Below are 9,002 nucleotides of genomic sequence, written 5' to 3'. Positions count from 1 at the left end.
CAGTGCCCCCCCGGAGCCAACCCCGCTCAGCATCCCGGCAGCCCCACCCCGAGCCCCAGCTCTGCCTCTCGTGGCGGGGGGTTGTCCCGCTTAGCGGGTTCTGACTGCCGGCAGCTGTAAGGCTGGGGGTCGAATGCTTCAGCAGAACGCACCTGGGCAGGTGTCTGCAATTTGCGCGGTCCGGTGCCAGCACCTGGCTCCCGTAACGAGCCCGATGAGCAGCAGGTGCACCCTGCCCAGCACGGGGTCCCCGTGCCCCCTCTGGCACAAACCGACGCACAGAGAAATATTCAGGGGAAAAACTCTGGCTTCGGGGCCCCCACTATGCTGGGAGCACCGAGTGCGGGGCTCTGGGCTCGGAGAACAAGCTCTGTGTGAGATGCAAGGAAAGCAACGGCAGGGTTGCACCTTGCAGACAGCCTGGGATGGGGTCGGTGTGCTGGGGGGATTTCAGAGATGTGACTGTGCCTAAGGGGAATGGAGCTCTGCTGAATAGAAATCTACCCTGCTCAAAACTCCTAGTGGAAATGAATAGTACAGAGTATTCACTGTTCCATCAAGGTATACGATAACCTGTTCCTATAACTATGTTTGTTAATTTGTCATGCAAAAAAAAGTTAATCCTCAGATCGATCTCTGAATGGAGCCCTGGGAACAACTCAGGACACAGAAAGCACAGTAAGGCAGCACTGCCTTTAAAACAAATAGTGATAGATTTACCACAATCCATTCTACAAATGGTCCAGTGGAGTAGAGTACCTAAATCAATTGGGGAAAACAAAAGAAAACAAAGATCACAAGGAAGACTCTTCTTCCATTAACCTCCAAAGCTTTAGAAAATGACAGAAAAGCTCACCATGTGATTGTGGTTCCAAATGAGTGTTAGTTTGCCATGACAAATTATTGATTTCCTTCCTCTGGGTAAAAGAAAATCCCTCTTCAAACAGAAGGGAAATGGTAACTCGGAGCCTGATCCAAAGCCCTTTTAAATCAACACAAGTGCTGTAAATGAAAGTCTGGTGTTAGGGAAAAAAAATCAACCACTGGGGAAAGGTAAAATATGAGAAATGGCACAATAAAGAAGGAAAATATCTTTGCAACCTCATTAAGACACTACATCAATAGAATCCTGATTTTAGATGCTTGTTCTTAGCATACGCAGTTTTTAAAACAACTTTATATGATATTTCTTCATACCAAGGTGCTTGCTTTCATCAATATTCAGCAATACCTCTCCTCACAACATCTCTCCCAGCATTAAAGCAGACCCTGCAGTTTGATTTGTTTCCAGGTGACTTGGGGGCTGTGAAGCTCTCAGATCAGTAACAGCTGCTGGCAATGTCTCACCAGCCAATGGAGGCCCCTCTGGTTTCCACTCACAGCTGTTCCTCAGGATGAAAAGCTGAGGGAAATTAAAACAGAAGCAGCCAAGTGGGATTTTCTCTACTATAAAATTTCCTATATGTGAGAATATATATATAAGACTTTCTTCCTCCTAGTCACTCTTCTTTTGCTTGCTATGCATCCATTTTGTTACCAACTCAAAGAAGGAGGAACACCAATAACAAAGGCTATGGAGCAGCCCTCCCGGCTCTATCAAATCAGCAAGACAAGATCCTGCTCATGTTCAGAAACTAGGGCCATATCACAGATCTGGGCAAGCAGTCTGAGTTAGTCACAGCATATCTTCTCTCATCCCCTGCTGCCAGCTGACATTGCTGTTCTGCAAGTCATTGCTACCAGAGAACATATAGGGCTGGGATATTACACCGATGAAGAGATGGAGCCAGCTGGTTCTAGCTTGTAAACCTCACACTGTTGAGCTTGGATGGTTCCAATTATGTTTATTAAAAAGTGTTAAAAAAAAATATTATTAAAGATTGAGTTAAAAAGTCAAATCTGAATAGCACCAGGAAAAGTCAGTTCCAATATGTCTTTCTGAGTCGATGCTTATAGCAGTTTAAGATCAGACAGCACCACTGGGATTTCTAACCCGGTACTTTATGTAAGCTGTAGAATTTACATGTATCCATTTTTGCTTCTAGTCCATAGTCCTTTTTCTTTAGAATACTGATTGGTCCCACATTGACTACTGGATAGTGGTTTTATTGTGAATTTGTGTGCTGACATGCTGAAATTTTACCAAATTTCTCCTCCCCTACTAGTAACTTCAAGGTAGCAATGATAAAGATATCTAGGTAGCACTCCCTCAATCTCTTTCTGTGAAGCAGCCCTTCTACAATTCCCATTTAATCTCCTTGATTTGTGAACTATAACTGCTCCAGATATTTCAGCTCCAGATATTTCAGGTCAGGCCAGTGCTAAATGGATGTTATATCACTCTCCTTTTCTTAGTGGATACCCAGTATTTCATCAACCAGGGAGTCCGTTCAGTCTCCTTCCCATTGAGAATCCCAGTTGTTTAGTAGACCACCCCAAGCCAACTTACACATCTCTCATCTACCCCAAGACTTTTTCAGGACTGCTGTTATTACATGCAGTATGGCTGATGATCTTTGTCCCCATATATATATTACTCTACTTTATGGAAATAGATGTAATTTACTTGCATAGAGCTTTCCAAACAACCCAGATCAGTCAGCACTCCTCTCTTTTATTGTTTATGACTTCCTTCTCTAACTACAAACTTTATCAGTACATTGATGTACTGGATTTAGCAAAGTCTTACAAAGATCATTTCTTGGCCCCAGTCTTCTGGAATATCTCCAGAAACAAATCACCTTCAACGATTCCCACTTCGTAATTATACTTAAGCATTTAATCATGTTTTAGTCTGCTTCAGAAATGCCATTTTGACTTTATATCCAATTTACTCATCAGCGTCATGCAATATCAGATGTCTCCCAGATGCAACCAATATAGCAGATATGATGGATCAAAAAACCTCCATATTGTTTTTCCAACTGCATCAGTTCATCCAGTAAGAGAGACAAAGCTTCCCCATACATCTTGGCTTATCTTACAGAAAGCTAACAAATAACACTACTAGTTTTACCAGTTAAAACTACAACAGTGATTTAAAAAGTGATATATCATTAGTTTAACAATTCTAGGTCCCAAAAGGGTGACTGGCTACATCTGTAAGTAACCCTTAAGTCATATCATCATGACTATTTTACAACAAGTAGTTGGCTTCCAGTGTGAGGTCATCAAAGTACTAACATGATAAGTATTTCTCTTATTGGGAACTGCACAGGATAGTGCCATGCCAAAAAGACCAGAAGGTAAGGAGAAGTTGGAAGAACTCGTTTCCTCACTATGTAAGTCGACTGAGTCCTAAGTACAAGATTAACATTGCTTAAGTCTTCAGTTGGTCATCCTCGCAGGTATGCGAGCAGCAGCATTCTGAAGAGATGGACACAATTTCATGTATTACAAGTGAATCACATGAGCATCCTTTTGCACAAGTTTTATTCTCCCTTAAACCTATCCTTGTGAAGCTGTGAACTAACCAGGCTATAACTGGATTCTGAAGCAGGCTTAAGGATAATGCCTGCATTTGAAGCAACATAAATGAGGCTAAAAAGACATAAGGAAAGATTTCAAAGGAAAGAATTGGATGCATAGTTTAGAAAAAGAAAAACATGGCTTGGAGGGCAAGAGTATTGCTTGACAGTCTTGTTTAGATGTTACTAGGACAGGGAACAAGTAGATGTATCTAAGAAAAGCAAGTAGAGCCCTACTTTCTCTGCATATCCAAAACAATCGAGTATTTGCGTAATTGAATGCACACCATAAAGAGAATCAAGTAAATGCCACCAGAAACTTCCCTTTGACCCACTGCTGTGAGTTGGCCCACTTCAGCTACAGGATTAAAGTCACTTAGAAAGATTCCTGCACAAATATCTTAAAAGTATGATGACTGTGCAGCAGCCTTGCTGCAGATCATCCCATGACAGCCTTTAAGAGCAGGCTTTACACTGGTTTATTTTGATACTGAGCAGCATCAAGATGAGGAAAGCAAAGCAGACCATAGTAAATGAGTTGAGAGAGGGCACAGCCACTACTGCTCCACGTTGGGCTGACTGCCAAATCAGGCATGGCTGTCTTACAGTGGGTTTTCAGAAAACACATCTGGGCCATTCAAGCCCAACAGTAAAAAGATTGCAACGTGATGATGCTGAGGAAAGCTGATAGTTTTGTGGCGAGGCTCTAGGTTAAAGAGCTTGGGATGCAGTCATCTTAGACAGTTTCAAGATCTTCTACCCTATTTCAAACTACCCATCTGAACCTTTTCATTGTTTTATGCTATAGAAATATTACTGTTATAAACACATTAATGATGACAGTATCATTTGCATTCAAATAGCTTCTGATTGCAATACTTTATGTTAAATGAATTTATTAGGGAGAGAAAGCTACAGCAGGCACCACTTTCTATGTAAGTTATGTGTACCCAGAAGAGTTGGCAGCTACCAGACACAGAAATGAGGAACAGAGATGAAATGTTTCATGCCATCACTGCGTGGGACTGGATGGACATTGCAAACTTAAAGGACACCAGAAGCCTAGTCCACACTTTCTAATTAGTTAGACTTCAAGTTGCAGGCATAATCCTCACAACACACATTTTTCTATTTAAATTTTTACTGCCAAGCACCAGAGTAGACCAGAATTATAATAATTCTACTAAATTAATGACATGATAATGCAAATAGTAGAAGACTATCAGAAGTGGAATACATTGATTGCAGGGTTGGTGGGCCGAGCAAAGAGAGGCATAATTTCCTTCCCAATCAGTTTTTATTTTATTTATTATGTCTAGATGTAAGGAGCAACAGAAGGGCTGCTGCATAACATGGTGTCTGATAGGCAGAAGGTGAAAGGCATTGAGATAAGCAGTGAAAGCAATCTCCCATGCTTACTTTACAAGTCTGCGATTCAAAAAAAGACAGAGAAAAATAGCTTATGTGTAAAATGCACATTCACAAAACAGAATAAAACCCTTGGAAGAAAATAGCGCTTAACTGAGCATTTGAGTATGCTTAAATTTAGGCATGTGCTGGAAGCCTCATGGATTTCCCTGGTACTACAACGTGTACGTCTGCTTACAAAATGGGAATATGATTACCCATGTGCTGAAGTCGTTTCTGAATCTGAATCTTAGCCACTGCTTAATATCCTCATAGACAAATGTTCAGCTCAGGCAGCCATGGCAGAGAGGTACTAAAAGTAATGAAAATATGTGGCCCATTTATATTAAAGGGATGCATTTGTCAGGTTTACCAGGCTTGTTTGGGTTTTATGCTACTGAATTCTCTGCTGAAGACGGAGTCTGTCTGGAAAGGATGTCTGTGCAAACAATATTAGAGGGCTACTGTTGCTCAGCAGAGCCAGCTTGAAGCAGATGGTTTCAGTGACATTTTAGGAGATAACAATGCTGAAAGAAAGCTCCTAAGCAAGACCTGGAAAAACAAGCAAAGAAACAAACAAACCAGCAGACTTGAGGGAAAATGACAGAAAAAAGGAAAAGTAAACAAGATCTCTGAACAGCGGGAATGACTGGGAGAGAGGAAAATTGCCGGATGTGTGAATTTAGGGTAAGAGATCTACCTCGGACAGATTCCAACGGTGTCCCAAGTGCATTACAGAATGGCTCTGGGAAGGTAGGTAGAGAGGGAGGTAACTGAAGTTCATCCAGCTTTCTGTGCCCTTGTAATTGTTCATCCATTTGATAGAGAGGAATGGGGGATGTCACACAGAGGGTGGTGATGCACTGGAACAGGTTGCCCAAGGAGGCTGTGGATGCCCCATCCCTGGAGGCATTCAAGGCCAGGCTGGATGTGGCTCTGGGCAGCCTGGTCTGCTGGTTGGTGACCCTGCACATAGCAGGGGGTTGAAACCGGATGACCATTGTGGTCCTTTTCAACCCAGGCCATTCTGTGATTCTATGACACAAGTGTGGCACATCTAATAACCAGCTCTTCAGCTTTGTTGGAACACTAACTTGTAATTGCGTGGCTACTGTATGGCTGAAACATGGGACAAAACAGCAGTTCATTACACCTAAAACCCATATGCAGTGTTGACAGTTGCCATGACAATTTTGTTGGGTAAAAACCAGACGCTTGATTCTTAATTAAATAATGTTGAAAAATTTCGGTTTTACTGTTGTCCATTTCATTTTAGATTTAATTCATTAAAATATGTTATGCTCCCATAGTATGCTTAATAATTTTCATTTAGTAGTTAGCGATCATCTGTGTGAAACAAATATATGCTTTCAGAACCTTGCTTTTAATTTCCATCTACTAAAATTTGGGGTTTTGTTTCCAAGCGAGAACAAAAACTAATTAGGAAAGCTGTGGTTTTGCGTGTTTTTTTTTCTTAACTCAAGTGCTAAAAAAAAGTTATGATCACAAACTAACTCATAAAAGCACGACTGGAAATTAAAAAAAAAAAAGATGCTCCCATCTGAGCTGAAAGCTCTTACGTGGGCAGAATTAAAGTTGTTTCCATAAATTACAGATGTGGCTCCATATATACATATAGGGTTGGTTGTTGTTGGGTTTTTTTGTTGTTTTATCTTTGAGATTCCAAGTTTCTAAAATGTAAATCGAACTTTTTCATTAACTTTTTTCTCCCTGTTGACAGGAAAATAATAAGACTTATTTATAATATTTATAATAAGAAGACTATTAGAAGACTTAACTGTATAGCTGTCTTTATGATGGAACTTAGATAAATTCTGTATATTACATTTCAAGTTAAAGCCTCCCACCCCATTGAAAAGTAGAGGCAAAGGGAGAAAAACAAACACCTCCATCTGCTGAGCTTCCTGGATCGCTTTTCTCATAATTCAGCTGCCAAATACTGCCAGAGCTAAGTAGCTTGATATGAGACTGAAATGAACTTGTCTGTGCTCTTTATTGTCCCAATTTCATACACCTACAGTTCATCCTCCTCCCTGGAGAAGGTTGCAGACCAGCAGTTCTTCCTTCACGTCACCATGAAAAAGTCTTAATCATCACCTAAAAAAAAAAAAAAAAAAAAGAAAATCCCAAATAGCTTAAAGCATCTTGCCAAAATAATAGTTAACAGCTATTTACCCATCATAATTCACTTCCTTCAGGATCCCTGCATGGCTACCTTTAGATTTTATCACATTCAGCTGTCACCTTTTCAGGCCAGGTGATAAAAGCTTTCTCTTGGCAATCAGTAGCTTCCTCACACTCCTGGCCTGGAGGCTCTGAAGCTGGGATGTTGCCAGAGGATAACAGCTGGGACACAAAGCTCAGAGGATTCTGCATATATTCTTCTGCAGATATCAGCTTGGGCTTTGGGAGGGTTATGTCCCAACATGGCGGCACTGAGCGTAGGCTGCCATCACCCATCAGCCCAGTGCTTTGCCTCCCATCACGCCACAAAGAGCTGCTTGCAAGAGGCCAGAGCACAGAGGAGATAGGTTAGCAATGGGAAAGGCACAGGGAGAATGGAAAACTTGAATGTTTCCTTTCCACTCGTTGGTACTTTGTATAACAATTACAGAGAATGCTCGCACAGTAAAACCTAATTCCAATCTGAGGTTCTACTGCACTGTAGACAAGAAGAATAAACTTTTTTTTTTTTTTAAATAAAGAAATATGAAGGGTTTTCTAAGAGGCAGGACATTTATAAGCCTACTGAAATTGAGTGGGAGATGGATGACAAAGCCTCTCTCTTCTTTAAGATTCTCCCCTAGCAGAAACAATTTTTGACATCAAACATATCTATTCCTATGCCTTCTTTTCCATAGTGATGTCTGTGCCCAAAGCACTCTGATGACTATATATGCATATTGTTACACTAAGCAGTATTGTGGTTTCCCAGTCACTTCACTGACGAAGTCACTGGACAGATTCAAAATAAGAATACAACGAAAGAGAAAAGGCACTTCTTTCAGAGCAAGACAAAAAGAGGGGAAAAAAAGAGCAAATAAAATAATTAGGACAAACACATTAGGATTGCTCCAGGGGACAAGTCATTCTCTTCATGAAGAAATTCATTATTTGCTATTACTTCTGCTGTGAGATAACTGTATTGCACAACCCACAAGAAATGAGCTCAAGAGCTCATCTTTAAGGCACTGAGAAAAAATGGTGCTTGGCTACATCTTAATTTTACTTGTAGCCTACAATCTTCAATAATAAGTCTTCAGTAATGATCTTGAAACAGCAAAAATTAAGTTTTTAAGGAGATTTTAAGGAGTGAGAACCTTTTTGCCACCAGAACTACAGTCCTGCTAAGGGGAGATGTTCAAGAGACTTCTCAATAACTGGGTGATTCTTTGTGACCCTTAACTCTGGTCAGTGTTCAATGCGTGCAGAGCAAACAGTTCAGCACCCAATGGGAGGACTTAGGATTCTGCAAATCTTCTGTTTGATTTTCACTTTAGGCAAGAGGGTACAATGGTATCAGAGAATTGAGGCTGACTCTTCATTTGAAATCAGCAATTGCAAATTCAAAACAAGTGGCTTTTGGTGGGAAAGGAGAAAACAAAATGTCTAGTTTTTACTAGATTTTCCATATTACATTTATCTCACTTAGATAATATGATAGGGTACTGGTTTTGCTGGATCTATTTTAATAACATCAAAAAGTAAAAGCATCTGGGTCCCCAAATATATATTGCTGATTTGCTTAAAAGTTTGCTTCAGCAGGTTCTTTTAGCCATATCCTTCTTAGGCTGCTCTAAAAATGCACTCCTTTGAAGACACAGGAATACTTTGCATGATGAAATGAAACACCAGGATCATCACTTCACAGACAAAAATAATCTGAGTGGGAAATCTATTAGTTCAGTTTTCTCACGGAAGTTCATAATATAGAATAGTCCAAATAATTTTAGCTATTAAAGGATTACAGTAACAGAGTGTAGTTTGAATAACTGTTTCTGTTACCAGGAAATCCCAGGAAATAATGAAAAGATATATGAAAACCGAAGAAAAAAATGAACGCTGTAAAAAGGAAAGAAGAGCCTGCAATGTTCTACTTGCAGTGCA

This window comes from Meleagris gallopavo, chromosome 2 (genome assembly GCF_000146605.3).
Source record: "Meleagris gallopavo isolate NT-WF06-2002-E0010 breed Aviagen turkey brand Nicholas breeding stock chromosome 2, Turkey_5.1, whole genome shotgun sequence".
Taxonomy (NCBI): domain Eukaryota; kingdom Metazoa; phylum Chordata; class Aves; order Galliformes; family Phasianidae; genus Meleagris; species Meleagris gallopavo.
Note: the sequence above shows the minus strand (reverse complement) of the source record.